The 17,521-nt window shown below is 39.3% G+C and overlaps 1 long non-coding RNA gene and 1 pseudogene across 50 annotated transcripts; one reads left to right on the forward strand and one right to left on the reverse strand.

The window, feature by feature from the left end:
• The first annotated feature begins 8 nt into the window (after nt 1–8).
• Nucleotides 9–6,207, forward strand: LOC127918965 (uncharacterized). 50 transcript variants are annotated; one of them, XR_008101519.1, is made up of 11 exons: nt 9–300; nt 446–588; nt 1,817–2,052; nt 2,381–2,570; nt 2,690–3,099; nt 3,166–3,718; nt 4,384–4,475; nt 4,522–5,025; nt 5,428–5,567; nt 5,895–6,032; nt 6,079–6,207. It is a non-coding gene; the product is annotated as an uncharacterized LOC127918965 (long non-coding RNA). The 50 variants fall into 50 exon arrangements; XR_008101510.1 differs by having other exon boundaries at nt 9–254; nt 400–588; XR_008101533.1 differs by having other exon boundaries at nt 9–148.
• A 2,772-nt stretch (nt 6,208–8,979) lies between these two features.
• On the reverse strand, nt 8,980–9,986 carry LOC127918966 (GTPase IMAP family member 7-like; annotated as a pseudogene).
• Nucleotides 9,987–17,521: the final 7,535 nt, after the last annotated feature.

Genomic DNA, 17,521 nt, shown 5'->3' on the forward strand with positions numbered 1-17,521 from the left:
CTTTGCAGAAGTTAACATATATAACACGTATGTTATAGAGATCAGTCCTTTCAAAAGTTAACATATATAACACGTATGTTATAGAGATCAGTCCTTTCAGAGGTTAACATATATAACACGTATGTTATAGAGATCAGTCCTTTCAGAAGTTAACATATAACATATATAACACGTATGTTATAGAGATCAGTCCTTTCAGAAGTTAACATATAACATATATAACACGTATGTTATAGAGATCAGTCCTTTCAGAGGTTAACATATATAACACGTATGTTATAGAGATCAGTCCTTTCAGAAGTTAACATATAACATATATAACACGTATGTTATAGAGATCAGTCCTTTCAGAGGTTAACATATATAACACGTATGTTATAGAGATCAGTCCTTTCAGAGGTTAACATATATAACACGTATGTTATAGAGATCAGTCCTTTCAGAGGTTAACATATATAACACGTATGTTATAGAGATCAGTCCTTCAGAAGTTAACATATATAACACGTATGTTATAGAGATCAGTCCTTCAGAAGTTAACATATAACATATATAACACGTATGTTATAGAGATCAGTCCTTTCAGAGGTTAACATATATAACACGTATGTTATAGAGATCAGTCCTTCAGAGGTTAACATATATAACACGATGTTATAGAGATCCGTCCTTTCAGAAGTTAAATATATAACACGATGTTATAGATCAGTCCTTTCAGAAGTTAGCAAGTATAACACGTATGTTATAGAGATCCTTTCAGAAGTTAACATATATAACACGTATGTTATAGAGATCAGTCCTTCAAAAGTTAACATATATAACACGTATGTTATAGAGAGTCCTTTCAGTAACACGTATGTTATAGAGATCAGTTCAGAAGTTAACATATATAACACGTATGTTATAGAGATCCGTCCTTTCAGAAGTTAACATATATAACACGTATGTTATAGAGATCAGTCCTTTCAGAGGTTAACATATAACACGTATGTTATAGAGATCAGTCCTTTCAGAAGTTAACATATATAACACGTATGTTATAGAGATCAGTCCTTTCAAAGTTAACATATAACATATAACACGTATGTTATAGAGATCAGTCCTTTCAGAAGTTAACATATATAACACGTATGTTATAGAGATCAGTCCTTCAGAAGTTAACATATATATATAACACGTATGTTATAGAGATCAGTCCTTTCAGAAGTTTAGCATATATAACACGTATGTTATAGAATCAGTCCTTTCAGAAGTTAACATATATAACACGTATGTTATAGAGATCAGTCCTTTCAAAAGTTAACATATAACATATATAACACGTATGTTATAGAGATCAGTCCTTTCAGAGGTTAACATATATAACACGTATGTTATAGAGATCAGTCCTTTCAGAAGTTAACATATAACACGTATGTTATAGAGATCAGTCCTTCAGAGTTAACATATAACATATATAACACGTATGTTATAGAGATCAGTCCTTTCAGAAGTTAACATATATAACACGTATGTTATAGAGATCAGTCCTTTCAGAGTTAACATATATAACACGTATGTTATAGAGATCCCAGTCCTTTCAGAGGTTAACATATATAACACGTATGTTATAGAGATCAGTCCTTTCAGAAGTTAACATATATAACACGTATGTTATAGAGATCCAGTCCTTTCAGAAGTTAACATATATAACACGTATGTTATAGAGATCAGTCCTTTCAGAAGTTAACATATATAACACGTATGTTATAGAGATCAGTCCTTTCAGAAGTTAACATATATAACACGTATGTTATAGAGATCAGTCCTTTCAGAGGTTAACATATATAACACGTATGTTATAGAGATCAGTCCTTTCAGAAGTTAACATATATAACACGTATGTTATAGAGATCAGTCCTTCAGAAGTTAACATATAACATATATAACACGTATGTTATAGAGATCAGTCCTTTCAGAAGTTAACATATATAACACGTATGTTATAGAGATCAGTCCTTTCAGAAGTTAACATATATAACACGTATGTTATAGAGATCAGTCCTTTCAGAAGTTAACATATATAACACGTATGTTATAGAGATCAGTCCTTTCAGAAGTTAACATATAACATATATAACACGTATGTTATAGAGATCCGTCCTTTCAGAAGTTAACATATATAACACGTATGTTATAGAGATCAGTCCTTTCAGAAGTTAACATATAACATATATAACACGTATGTTATAGAGATCAGTCCTTTCAGAAGTTAACATATATAACATCAGTCCTTTCAGAAGTTAACATATAACATATATAACACGTATGTTATAGAGATCAGTCCTTTCAGAAGTTAACATATATAACACGTATGTTATAGAGATCAGTCCTTTCAGAGGTTAACATATATAACACGTATGTTATAGAGATCAGTCCTTCAGAAGTTAACATATAACATATATAACACGTATGTTATAGAGATCAGTCCTTTCAGAGGTTAACATATATAACACGTATGTTATAGAGATCAGTCCTTTCAGAGGTTAACATATATAACACGTATGTTATAGAGATCAGTCCTTTCAGAAGTTAACATATATAACACGTATGTTATAGAGATCAGTCCTTTCAGAGGTTAACATATATAACACGTATGTTATAGAGATCAGTCCTTTCAGACGTATGTTATAGATCAGTCCTTTCAGAGGTTAACATATATAACACGTATGTTATAGAGATCAGTCCTTTCAGAAGTTAACATATATAACACGTATGTTATAGAGATCAGTCCTTTCAGAAGTTAACATATATAACACGTATGTTATAGAGATCAGTCCTTTCAGAAGTTAACATATATAACACGTATGTTATAGAGATCAGTCCTTCAGAAGTTAGCATATATAACATGTATGTTATAGAGATCAGTCCTTTCAGAAGTTAACATATATAACACGTATGTTATAGAGATCAGTCCTTTCAGAAGTTAACATATATAACACGTATGTTATAGAGATCAGTCCTTCAGAAGTTAGCATATATAACATGTATGTTATAGAGATCAGTCCTTTCAGAAGTTAACATATATAACACGTATGTTATAGAGATCAGTCCTTTCAGGTTAACATATCCAGTTTCAGAAGTTAACATATATAACACGTATGTTATAGAGATCAGTCCTTTCAGAAGTTAACATATATAACACGTATGTTATAGAGATCAGTCCTTTCAGAAGTTAACATATATAACACGTATGTTATAGAGATCAGTCCTTCAGAAGTTAGCATATATAACACGTATGTTATAGAGATCAGTCCTTTCAGAAGTTAACATATATAACACGTATGTTATAGAGATCAGTCCTTTCAGAAGTTAACATATATAACACGTATGTTATAGAGATCAGTCCTTTCAGAAGTTAACATATATAACACGTATGTTATAGAGATCAGTCCTTTCAGAAGTTAACATATATAACACGTATGTTATAGAGATCAGTCCTTTCAGAGGTTAACATATATAACACGTATGTTATAGAGATCAGTCCTTTCAGAAGTTAACATATATAACACGTATGTTATAGAGATCAGTCCTTTCAGAAGTTAACATATATAACACGTATGTTATAGAGATCAGTCCTTTCAGAAGTTAGCATATATAACACGTATGTTATAGAGATCAGTCCTTTCAGAAGTTAACATATATAACACGTATGTTATAGAGATCAGTCCTTTCAGAAGTTAGCATATATATAACACGTATGTTATAGAGTCAGTCTTTCAGAAGTATAGCATATATAACACGTATGTTATAGAGATCAGTCCTTTCTTTTCACGTATGTTATAGAGATCAGTCCTTTAACATATATAACACGTATGTTATAGAGATCAGTCCTTTCAGAAGTTAGCATATATAACACGTATGTTATAGAGATCAGTCCTTTCAGAGGTTAACATATATAACACGTATGTTATAGAGATCAGTCCTTTCCATATTCAGATGTTATAGAGATCAGTCCTTTCATAACATATATAACACGTATGTTATAGAGATCAGTCCTTTCAGAGGTTAACATATATAACACGTATGTTATAGAGATCAGTCCTTTCAGAAGTTAACATATAACACGTATGTTATAGAGATCAGTCCTTTCAGAGAAGTTAGCATATATAACACGTATGTTATAGAGATCAGTCCTTTCAGAAGTTAGCATATATAACACGTATGTTATAGAGATCAGTCCTTTCAGAAGTTAACATATATAACACGTATGTTATAGAGATCAGTCCTTTCAGTTAACATATAACACGTAGTTAGCATATATAACACGTATGTTATAGAGATCAGTCCTTTCAGAAGTTAACATATATAACACGTATGTTATAGAGATCAGTCCTTTCAGAGGTTAACATATATAACACGTATGTTATAGAGATCAGTCCTTTCAGAAGTTAGCATATATAACACGTATGTTATAGAGATCAGTCCTTTCAGAAGTTAGCATATATAACACGTATGTTATAGAGATCAGTCCTTTCAGAGGTTAACATATATAACACGTATGTTATAGAGATCAGTCCTTTCAGAAGTTAACATATATAACACGTATGTTATAGAGATCAGTCTTTTCAGAGGTTAACATATATAACACGTATGTTATAGAGATCAGTCCTTTCAGAGGTTAACATATATAACACGTATGTTATAGAGATCAGTCCTTTCAGAGGTTAACATATATAACACGTATGTTATAGAGATCAGTCCTTTCAGAGGTTAGCATATATAACACGTATGTTATAGAGATCAGTCCTTTCAGAAGTTAGCATATATAACACGTATGTTATAGAGATCAGTCCTTTCAGAAGTTAGCATATATAACACGTATGTTATAGAGATCAGTCCTTTCAGAGGTTAACATATATAACACGTATGTTATAGAGATCAGTCCTTTCAGAAGTTAACATATATAACACGTATGTTATAGAGATCAGTCTTTTCAGAGGTTAACATATATAACACGTATGTTATAGAGATCAGTCCTTTCAGGTTATATATAACACGTATGTTATCAGTCCTTTCAGAGGTTCATATCCTTTCAGAAGTTAGCATATATAACACGTATGTTATAGAGATCAGTCCTTTCAGAGGTTAACATATATAACACGTATGTTATAGAGATCAGTCCTTTCAGAAGTTAACATATATAACACGTATGTTATAGAGATCAGTCCTTTCAGAGGTTAACATATATAACACGTATGTTATAGAGATCAGTCCTTTCAGAAGTTCCTTTCGTATGTTAGAGATCAGTCCTTTAACATATATAACACGTATGTTATAGAGATCAGTCCTTTCAGAGGTTAACATATATAACACGTATGTTATAGAGATCAGTCCTTTCAGAGTTAACATATATAACACGTATGTTATAGAGATCAGTCCTTTCAGAGGTTAACATATATAACACGTATGTTATAGAGATCAGTCCTTTCAGAGGTTAACATATATAACACGTATGTTATAGAGATCAGTCCTTTCAGAAGTTAGCATATATAACACGTATGTTATAGAGATCAGTCCTTTCAGAGGTTAACACGATGTCCTATATAGTCCTTTCAGAGGTTACATATAACACGTATGTTATAGAGATCAGTCCTTTCAGAAGTTAGCATATATAACACGTATGTTATAGAGATCAGTCCTTTCAGAGGTTAACATATATAACACGTATGTTATAGAGATCAGTCCTTTCAGAGGTTAACATATATAACACGTATGTTATAGAGATCAGTCCTTTCAGAGGTTAACATATATCCGTATGTTATTCAGAGGTTAACATATATAACACGTATGTTATAGAGATCAGTTAGGTTACATATATAACACGTATGTTATAGAGATCAGTCTTTTCAGAGGTTAACATATATAACACGTATGTTATAGAGATCAGTCCTTTCAGAGGTTAACATATATAACACGTATGTTATAGAGATCAGTCCTTTCAGAGGTTAACATATATAACACGTATGTTATAGAGATCAGTCCTTTCAGAGGTTAGCATATATAACACGTATGTTATAGAGATCAGTCCTTTCAGAGGTTAACATATATAACACGTATGTTATAGAGATCAGTCCTTTCAGAAGTTAGCATATATAACACGTATGTTATAGAGATCAGTCCTTTCAGAAGTTAGCATATATAACACGTATGTTATAGAGATCAGTCCTTTCATATATATAACACGTATGTTATAGAGATCAGTCCTTTCAGAGGTTATCCAGATCAGTCCTTTGCATATTTATAAATCCCATCCTTTCTGAAGTTAATATAACACGTATGTTCTGGTAAGTAAGTTATATATCTGGTCAGAGGTTAACATATATGTATGTATCTGGTAATGTATATGTATCTGGTAATGTGTATGTATCTGGTAATGTATATGTATCTGGTATATGTATCTGGTAATGTGTATGTATCTGGTAATGTATATGTATCTGGTAATGTGTATGTATCTGGTAATGTGTATGTATCTGGTAATGTATATGTATCTGGTAATGTATATGTATCTGGTAATGTGTATGTATCTGGTAATGTATCTGGTAATGTGTATGTATCTGGGTATGTATCTGGTAATGTATATGTATCTGGTAATGTGTATGTATCTGGTAATGTGTATGTATCTGGTAATGTGTATGTATCTGGTAATGTGTATGTATGTATCTGGTAATGTGTATGTATCTGGTAATGTATATGTATCTGGTAATGTATCTGGTAATGTATCTGGTAATGTATATGTATCTGGTAATGTATATGTATCTGGTAATGTGTATGTATCTGGTAATGTGTATGTATCTGGTAATGTGTATGTATCTGGTAATGTGTATGTATCTGGTAATGTGTATGTATCTGGTAATGTGTATGTATCTGGTAATGTGTATGTATCTGGTAATGTGTATGTATCTGGTAATGTGTATGTATCTGGTAATGTGTATGTATCTGGTAATGTGTATGTATCTGGTAATGTGTATGTATCTGGTAATGTATATGTATCTGGTAATGTGTATGTATCTGGTAATGTGTATGTATCTGGTAATGTGTATGTATCTGGTAATGTGTATGTATCTGGTAATGTGTATGTATCTGGTAATGTGTATGTATGTATATGTATCTGGTGTATGTATCTGGTAATGTGTATGTATCTGGTAATGTGTATGTATCTGGTAATGTGTATGTATCTGGTAATGTATATGTATCTGGTAATGTATGTATCTGGTAATGTGTATGTATCTGGTAATGTGTATGTATCTGGTAATGTGTATGTATCTGGTAATGTGTATGTATCTGGTAATGTGTATGTATCTGGTAATGTATATGTATCTGGTAATGTGTATGTATCTGGTAATGTGTATGTATCTGGTAATGTGTATGTATCTGGTAATGTGTATGTATCTGGTAATGTGTATATGTATCTGGTAATGGTATGTATCTGGGTGTATGTATCTGGTATGTATGTATCTGGTAATGTGTATGTATCTGGTAATGTATATGTATCTGGTAATGTATATGTATCTGGTAATGTGTATGTATCTGGTAATGTATCTGGTAATGTATGTGTATCTGGTAATGTGTATGTATCTGGTAATGTATATGTATCTGGTAATGTATATGTATCTGGTAATGTGTATGTATCTGGTAATGTGTATGTATCTGGTAATGTATATGTATCTGGTAATGTATATGTATCTGGTAATGTGTATGTATCTGGTAATGTATCTGGTAATGTGTATGTATCTGGTAATGTATATGTATCTGGTAATGTATATGTATCTGGTAATGTGTATGTATCTGGTAATGTATATGTATCTGGTAATGTGTATGTATCTGGTAATGTGTATGTATCTGGTAATGTGTATGTATCTGGTATGTATCTGGTAATGTGTATGTATCTGGTAATGTGTATGTATCTGGTAATGTATGTGTATCTGGTAATGTGTATGTATCTGGTAATGTATATGTATCTGGTAATGTATATGTATCTGGTAACGTGTATGTATCTGGTAATGTATATGTATCTGGTAATGTGTGTGTATCTGGTAATGTATATGTATCTGGTAATGTGTATGTATCTGGTAATGTGTATGTATCTGGTAATGTGTATGTATCTGGTAATGTGTATGTATCTGGTAATGTGTATGTATCTGGTAATGTGTATGTATCTGGTAATGTATATGTATCTGGTAATGTGTATGTATCTGGTAATGTATATGTATCTGGTAATGTGTATGTATCTGGTAATGTATATGTATCTGGTAATGTGTATGTATCTGGTAATGTGTATGTATCTGGTAATGTGTATGTATCTGGTAATGTGTATGTATCTGGTAATGTGTATGTATCTGGTAATGTATATGTATCTGGTAATGTATATGTATCTGGTAATGTGTATGTATCTGGTAATGTATATGTATCTGGTAATGTATATGTATCTGGTAATGTGTATGTATCTGGTAATGTGTATGTATCTGGTAATGTATATGTATCTGGTAATGTATATGTATCTGGTAATGTGTATGTATCTTCCAAATCTTGGAATGTTCTCAAACCATTACTTTCCATGATATGGCATGGTTACGGATTCCACATTAGGACCATTGGGGAGATGCAAATGGCCCCCTCCAGATAACAAGTCATTAGTGTGAAATAATACCCAACATCTGATCTGAGGCTTTTGACCATTCTTTGTTCTTAGTCATTGTTGGGGAAAAATTGGATCCAGATCAGATGTTGTGGTCCTTCTGTAGCTCAGTTGGTAGAGCATGGCGCTTGTAACGCCAGGGTAGTGGGTTCGATTCCCGGGACCACCCATACGTAGAATGTATGCACACATGACTGTAAGTCGCTTTGGATAAAAGCGTCTGCTAAATGGCATATATTATTATTATGTTGGGTACTATATTAATTGAATAGTATATGAATCCTATCAATTAAAATGTCAAATTTAGGCACAATAAATTGTATTTATTTATTAATTTCTCAGAGACACAATAATAATTCATCTTAATTTCAAAACAATCTGAGATGGTGGATGTGGAAATCTTATTTCTCCTGGTCTTCTGAGGTGAAATAGGTGTCCATGCACTGATAACCTTTAACAGCGGCTAATGCAGCCCCTGCTGCTAACGACCATGGAGAGCTGTACATGGCTCCCAACCCCAATGCAGCTGTACTGGCAAACGCTGACCACTTGCACTCATTCAATTTCTCTTCTCTTCTTCTTCTTTCTTCCTCCTCCTGTCTCCTCTCTCTCTCTCTCTTCTCCTTTTCCTGTCTCTTCCTCTCCTCCTCTTCTTCGATCTTCCTCTGGGCCTCTTCGATCTTCCTCTGGGTCTCCTGGTACATCTCATTGGTGTAGTGTTTTCCTCCATTCTTCTTCACCATCTCCTCTATCTTCTTCAGCAGCTCTGGGACCTGAGTGTTGTCTTCTCTCTTGTCATTGATTAGGGAGTGATATCTGCCCCCACAGATATTGATGAGTTTCCGTAACTCTTTGCTCTCAGCCAGAAACTCTTCCACTGATTTACCCTCCAGTTGATCTTCATGAGTGAACAGAATGATGGTGTACATTGATGCTTCTTCTCCAAAGTTCTCCTGGATCCAGTTCACAGTGTTCTGCTCCTCCTCTGTGAACCTCCCCAGTCTGATCACCAGCAGGAAGGCGTGAGGTCCTGGGACTGACATGTAGATGGCCTTTTCTATCTCACTTTTCATCTCTTCTTGAGACATTGTTGTGTCATAGAGTCCCGGGTGTCGATGACATCAATCTTCCTCCCATCCACCACTCCACTCCGTTTCTCACTCTGTGCAGTCACAGACACTGGAGAAGCCCCCGCTTTAAACACCTCCCTCCCCAGGATGGTGTTTCCTGTTGTACTCTTCCCTGATCCAGTCTTCCCCAGCAGAACTATCTTCAGGTTAGAGGGCTGCCCTGAAACTGTGGAAACAGACAAGAATTTTGCAATAATATGTTAAGATAAATGCACAACACAGAGGACTAAAGGTCAAGAGGACTAGACGTCAATAGAGTTCCAACGATCAATGGAAATAATGTTTTTTTCTGTAATAGGGGATTATTTATCAATGGGTCAGAGACATGGGAGGAATTTGTCTCGACATTGAGCCTGAAATAGGCCATTGGCCCAGTTTTATAGCAAGGAATTATAATTGGTCAACTGTAGGCTAGGGTAGGTTTATACAACTACATCCTGTCCCTTTGTTCTGTGGAAAGAATCACGGAGGAGAGAATCACTGAGGACAGGGGAGAATGAACATCTACCTCTCAGCAAAACATATATGATTTGTCCTCTTGGAATAAACTTATTTTTCTCCCCCTCATTTGCTTTGGGGTCTGTGTTATTGAAGAGTAACATCAATTGCTAACACTTGGTGCCGTGACTAAGATGAATTGGTCGTAACCAACAACAAGGAAAGACTCAACTGTGTATTGATCCAGGGGAAAGAGAGAGAGAGAGTTTTGAGCCCATTGGATTCAACTGTTAATTTCCTGTTTGACTGCTAACATATTGCTGGGTGAGTCCAGACCGATTTCTTTTTATTATTTTTATTTTACCGTTATTTGACCAGGTTGTCAAGTTAACCAAGTTGTCTGAGAACACGTTCTCATTTACAGCAACGACCTGGGGAATCGTTGCAGGGGAGAGGAGGGGGATGAATGAGCCTATTGTTAGCTGGTAATGATTAGGTGATCATGATGTATGAGGGACAGCTTGAGAATTTAGCCAGGACACCGGGGTTAACACCCTACTCCTACGATAAGTGCCAAGGGATCTTTAATGACCTCAGAGAGTCAGGACACCTGTTTAACGTCCCATTCGAAAGACGGCACCCTACACAGGACAGCGTCCCCAATCACTGCCCTGGGACATTGGGATATTTTTTTAGACCAGAGGAAAGAGTGGGACCTATTGGTCCTCCAACACCACTTCAGCAGCGTCTGGTCTCCCATCCAGGGACTGACCAGGACCAACCCTGCTTAGCTTCAGAAGCAAGCCAGCAGTGGGATATAATTTAAAAGAACCAAATCAGGATCAAATAAGTGCATGCAATGAGTGATACGTGTCTGTGATGTATAAGGTATAGTCCTTTGTTTGCACTGTTACAGGTTTGTTAAATCTCTATTATACGTGTTCAAGTCCTCTATTAAAACCTGTTAGAACTCTAGGGGCAGTATTTCATTTTTGGATAAAAAGACGTGCCCGTTTTTAGCGCGATATTTTGTCACGAAAAGATGCTCGACTATGCTTGGAATTGATAGTTTTGGAAAGAAGACACTCTGACGTTTCCAGAACTGCAAAGATTTTCACTGTGAGTGCCATAGAACAATATCTACAGGCAAAACCAAGATGTTTGAGTGACCAGGAAATCAACAGGATTTCTGAAGGCACGTTTTCCATGATCTCCTTATATGGCTGTGAATGCCACAGGAATGAACGGACACTTCCTATCGTTTCCCCAGGTGTCTGCAGCATTGTGACGTATTTGTAGGCATATCATTGGAAGATTGGCCATAAGAGCCTACAATTACCAAGTGTCCCGCATGGTGTCTGCGTGGAAATTGGTGCGCAAAAGTCAGGTCCCAGTATTTTTCCATCCGAATCAGAGAAGAATGCACGCTTCTAGGACTGGCATTTCAATGAAGAGATATATGACAAAACACCTTGAGGATTGATTCAAACAACGTTTTCCATGTTTCAGTCGATATTATGGAGTTAATTCGGAAAAAGTTCGACGTTTAGGTGACTGAATTTTCGGTTAGTTTCGGTAGCCAAATGCATAGTAACAAAACGGAACGTTGTGTCCTACACAAGCATCTTTCAGGAAAAACTGGACATCTGCTATGTAACTGAGAGTCTCCTCATTGAAACATCTGAAGTTCTTCAAAGGTAAATTATTTTATTTGATCCCTTTGCTGGTTTTTGTGAATGTTGCGTGCTAAATGCTAACGCTAAATGCTACGCTAGCTATCACCACTCTTACACAAATTATTGATTTTCTCTGGTTCTAAAGCATATTTTGAAAATCTGAGACGACAGGATTGTTAAGAAAAGGATAAGCTTGAGGACAGGCATATTTATTTCATTTATTTTGCAATTTTCAGAAATCGCTAACGTTGCGTTATGGTAATGAGCTTGAGGCTGTAGTCACAATCCCGGATCCGGGATGGGGCGGCCTAAAGGTTTGAGTCCTTTTTGTGAAACCTTTTTTGCAAAGAAGTGAGTTGCAAGTTGAGTAACAATTTTTGACACGTGGGTAATGTAAGACTTCAACGAGCTTTTGAAGTGAACACAAGTTTTATGGGTAACCAGGCCCTACAGTTTTGAAAAATAAGAGGTTATAGTCCTCAACGGAGGTTATAAATATATACACTGCTCAAAAAAATAATGGGAACACTAAAATAACACATCCTATATCTGAATGAATGAAAAATTCTTATTAAATACTTTTTTCTTTACATAGTTGAATGTGCTGACAACAAAATCACACAAAAATGATCAATGGAAATCCAATTTATCAACCCATGGAGGTCTGGATTTGGAGTCACACTCAAAATTAAAGTGGAAAACCACACTACAGGCTGATCCAACTTTGATGTAATGTCCTTAAAACAAGTCAAAATGAGGCTCAGTAGTGTGTGTGGCCTCCACGTGCCTGTATGACCTCCCTACAACACCTGGGCATGCTCCTGATGAGGTGGCAGATGGTCTCCTGAGGGATCTCCTTCCAGACCTGGACTAAAGCATCCGCCAACTCCTGGACAGTCTGTGGTGCAACGTGGCGTTGGTGGATGGAGCGAGACATGATGTCCCAGATGTGCTCAATTGGATTCAGGTCTGGGGAAGGGGCGGGCCAGTCCATAGCATCAATGCCTTCCTCTTGCAGGAACTGCTGACACACTCCAGCCACATAAGGTCTAGCATTGTCTTGCATTAGGAGGAACCCAGGGCCAACCGCACCAGAATATGGTCTCACAAGGGGTCTGAGATCCCCTCTTGGTACCTAATGGCAGTCAGGCTACCTCTGGCGAGCACATGGAGGGCTGTGCGGTCCCCCAAAGAAATGCCACCCCACACCATGACTGACCCACCACCTAACCGGTCATGCTGGAGGATGTTGCAGGCAGCAGAACGTTCTCCACGGCATCTCCAGACTCATGTCATGTCTGTCACATGTGCTCAGTGTGAACCTGCTTTCATCTGTGAAGAGCACAGGGCGCCAGTGGCGAATTTGCCAATCTTGGTGTTCTCTGGCAAATGCCAAACGTCCTGCACAGTGTTGGGCTGTAAGCACAACCCCCACCTGTGGACGTCGGGCCCTCATACCACCCTCATGGAGTCTGTTTCTGACCGTTTGAGCAGACACATGCACATTTGTGGCCTGTTGGAGGTCATTTTGCAGGGCTCTGGCAGTGCTCCTCCTGCTCCTCCTTGCACAAAGTCGGAGGTAGCGATCCTGCTGCTGGGTTGTTGCCCTCCTACGGCCTCCTCTACGTCTCCCTGATGTACTGGCCTGTCTCCTGGTAGCGCCTCCATACTCTGGACACTACGCTGACAGCAAACAGCAAACCTTCTTGCCACAGCTCGCATTGATGTGCTATCCTGGATGAGCTGCACTACATGAGCCACTTGTGTGGGTTGTAGACTCCGTCTCATGCTACCACTAGAGTGAAAGCACCGCCAGCATTCAAAAGTGACCAAAACATCAGCCAGGAAGCATAGGAACTGAGAAGTGGTCTGTGGTCACCACCGGCAGAACCACTCCTTTATTGGGGGTGTCTTGCTAATTGCCTATAATTTCCACATGTTGTCTATTCCATTTGCACAACAGCATGTGAAATGTATTGGCAATCAGTGTTGCTTCCTAAGTGGACAGTTTGATTTCACAGATGTGGGATGTGACGTAGTACCAGGACAGTGGGTGATGGTAACAGAGACGTGGGACTCCTGAAGGGGGACGTGACGTAGTACCAGGACAGTGGGTGATGGTAACAAACACATGTAACAGAGACGTGAGACTCCTGAAGGGGGACGTGACGTAGTACCAGGACAGTGGGTGATGGTAACAAACACATGTAACAGAGACGTGAGACTCCTGAAGGGGGACGAGACGTAGTACCAGGACAGTGGGTGATAGTAACAGAGACGTGAGACTCCTGAAGGGGGACGTGACGTAGTACCAGGACAGTGGGTGATGGTAACAGAGACGTGGGACTCCTGAAGGGGGACGTGCCGTAGTACCAGGACAGTGGGTGATGGTAACAGAGACATGGGACTCCTGAAGGGGGACGTGACGTAGTACCAGGACAGTGGGTGATGGTAACAGAGACATGTAACAGAGACGTGAGACTCCTGAAGGGGGACGTGACGTAGTACCAGGACAGTGGGTGATGGTAACAAACACATGTAACAGAGACGTGAGACTCCTGAAGGGGGACAAGACGTAGTACCAGGACAGTGGGTGATAGTAACAGAGACGTGAGACTCCTGAAGGGGGACGTGACGTAGTACCAGGACAGTGGGTGATGGTAACAGAGACGTGGGACTCCTGAAGGGGGACGTGCCGTAGTACCAGGACAGTGGGTGATGGTAACAGAGACATGGGACTCCTGAAGGGGGACGTGACGTAGTACCAGGACAGTGGGTGATGGTAACAGAGACATGGGACTCCTGAAGGGGGACGTGACGTAGTACCAGGACAGTGGGTGATGGTAACAAACACATGTAACAGAGACGTGAGACTCCTGAAGGGGAACGTGACGTAGTACCAGGACAGTGGGTGATGGTAACAAACACATGTAACAGAGACGTGAGACTCCTGAAGGGGGACGTGACGTAGTACCAGGACAGTGGGTGATGGTAACAAACACATGTAACAGAGACGTGAGACTCCTGAAGGGGGACGAGACGTAGTACCAGGACAGTGGGTGATAGTAACAGAGACGTGAGACTCCTGAAGGGGGACGTGACGTAATACCAGGCCAGTGGGTGATGGTAACAAACACATGTAACAGAGAAGTGAGACTCCTGAAGGGGGACGTGACGTAGTACCAGGACAGTGGGTGATGGTAACAAACACATGTAACAGAGACGTGAGACTCCTGAAGGGGGACGTGACGTAGTACCAGGACAGTGGGTGATGGTAACAAACACATGTAACAGAGACTCCTGAAGAGGGACGTGACGTAGTACCAGGACAGTGGGTGATGGTAACAAACACATGTAACAGAGACGTGAGACTCCTGAAGGGGGACGTGACGTAGTACCAGGACAGTGGGTGATGGTAACAAACACATGTAACAGAGACGTGAGACTCCTGAAGAGTACCAGGACAGTGGGTGATAGTAACAGAGACGTGAGACTCCTGAAGGGGGACGTGACGACAGGCCAGTGGGTGATGGTAACAAACACATGTAACAGAGACGTGAGACTCCTGAAGGGGGACGTGACGTAGTACCAGGACAGTGGGTGATGGTAACAAACACATGTAACAGAGACGTGAGACTCCTGAAGGGGGCGTGACGTACCAGGACAGTGGGTGATGGTAACAAACCAGGACAGTGGGTGATACCAGGACAGTGGGTGATGGTAACAAACACATGTAACAGAGACGTGAGACTCCTGAAGGGGGACGTGACGTAGTACCAGGACAGTGGGTGATGGTAACAAACACATGTAACAGACTCCTGAAGACGTACCAGGACAGTGGGTGAGACTCCTGAAGGGGACGTGGAGGGACAGTGGGTGATGGTAACAAACACATGTAACAGAGACGTGAGACCAGGACAGTGGGTGATGGTAACAAACACATGTAACAGAGACGTGAGACTCCTGAAGGGAGACTACCAGGACAGTGGGTGATTGAAGACGTGAGACTCCTGACGTGACGTAGTACCAGGACAGTGGGTGATGGTAACAGAGACGTGGGACTCCTGAAGGGGGACGTGACGTAGTACCAGGACAGTGGGTGATGGTAACAGAGACGTGGGACTCCTGAAGGGAGACGTGCCGTAGTACCAGGACAGTGGGTGATGGTAACAGAGACGTGAGACTCCTGAAGGGGGACGTGACGTAGTACCAGGACAGTGGGTGATGGTAACAGAGACGTGAGACTCCTGAAGGGGGATGTGACGTAGTACCAGGACAGTGGGTGATGGTAACAAACACATGTAACAGAGACGTGAGACTCCTGAAGGGGGACGTGACGTAGTACCAGGACAGTGGGTGATGGTAACAGAGACGTGAGACTCCTGAAGGGGGACGTGACGTAGTACCAGGACAGTGGGTGATGGTAACAAACACATGTAACAGAGACGTGAGACTCCTGAATGGGGACGTGACGTAGTACCAGGACAGTGGGTGATGGTAACAAACACATGTAACAGAGACGTGAGACTCCTGAATGGGGACGTGACGTAGTACCAGGACAGTGGGTGATGGTAACAAACACATGTAACAGAGACGTGAGACTCCTGAATGGGGACGTGACGTAGTACCAGGACAGTGGGTGATGGTAACAAACACATGTAACAGAGACGTGGGACTCCTGAAGGGGGACGTGACGTAGTACCAGGACAGTGGGTGGAAGTAGGCTGGTCTAGCTTATGGGTGTTTTTGGTTAGTTAGTTAGCTGTTGGTGAAGTAGGCTAGTCTAGCTTAGGGTTGTTTTTGGTTAGTTAGTTAGCTGTTGGTGAAGTAGGCTTAGTTCTGAAGTTAGCTGTTGAGTGAAAGAGGTGTATTTGGTTTTGTTGGTGAAGTAGGCTAGTCTAGGTTAGGGGTGTTGGTTTTGGTTAGTAAGTTAGCTAGGCTAGCTAGTCTAGCTTAGGTGGGTGTTTTTGGTTAGTTAGTTAGCTGTTGGTGAAGTAGGCTAGGCTGGCTTAGGGTGTTTTTGGTTATTAGTTAGCTGTTGGTGAAGTAGGCTAGTCTAGCTTAGAGGTGCATTTGGTTTGTTGGTGAAGTAGGCTAGTCTAGCTTATGGGTGTTTTTGGTTAGTAAGTTAGCTGTTGGTGAAGTAGGCTAGTCTAGCTTAGGGTGTTTTTGGTTAGTTAGGCTGTTGGTGAAGTAGCTAGTCTAGCTTATGGGTGTTTGGTTAGTTAGTTAGCTGTTGGTGAAGTAGGCTAGTCTGAAAGCTTAGAGGTGTATTTGGTTTGTTGGTGAAGTAGGCTAGTCTAGCTTAGGCTAGGTGCTTATGGGTGTTTTTGGTTAGTTAGTTAGCTGTTGGTGAAGTAGGCTAGTCTAGCTTAGGGGTGTTTTTGGTTAGTTAGTTAGCTGTTGGTGAAGTAGGCTAGTCTAGTTTAGGGGGTGTTTTGAATACTTATTATTTTCTTTCCTTGGGTCCAGCTCAGCCACTTTTCCTGCCCCCCCATTACTGTGTGTTTTCAAATAAACCATGAGCGTGTGACGGTAATTTTAGTTCTCTGTGGTTATTTGGTTCTCACTCTTACTTTTTGACTATCATAATTTGCATG

The sequence above is a fragment of the Oncorhynchus keta genome, unplaced genomic scaffold, assembly GCF_023373465.1.
Source record: "Oncorhynchus keta strain PuntledgeMale-10-30-2019 unplaced genomic scaffold, Oket_V2 Un_contig_15378_pilon_pilon, whole genome shotgun sequence".
In the NCBI taxonomy this organism is placed as follows: Eukaryota; Metazoa; Chordata; class Actinopteri; order Salmoniformes; family Salmonidae; genus Oncorhynchus; species Oncorhynchus keta.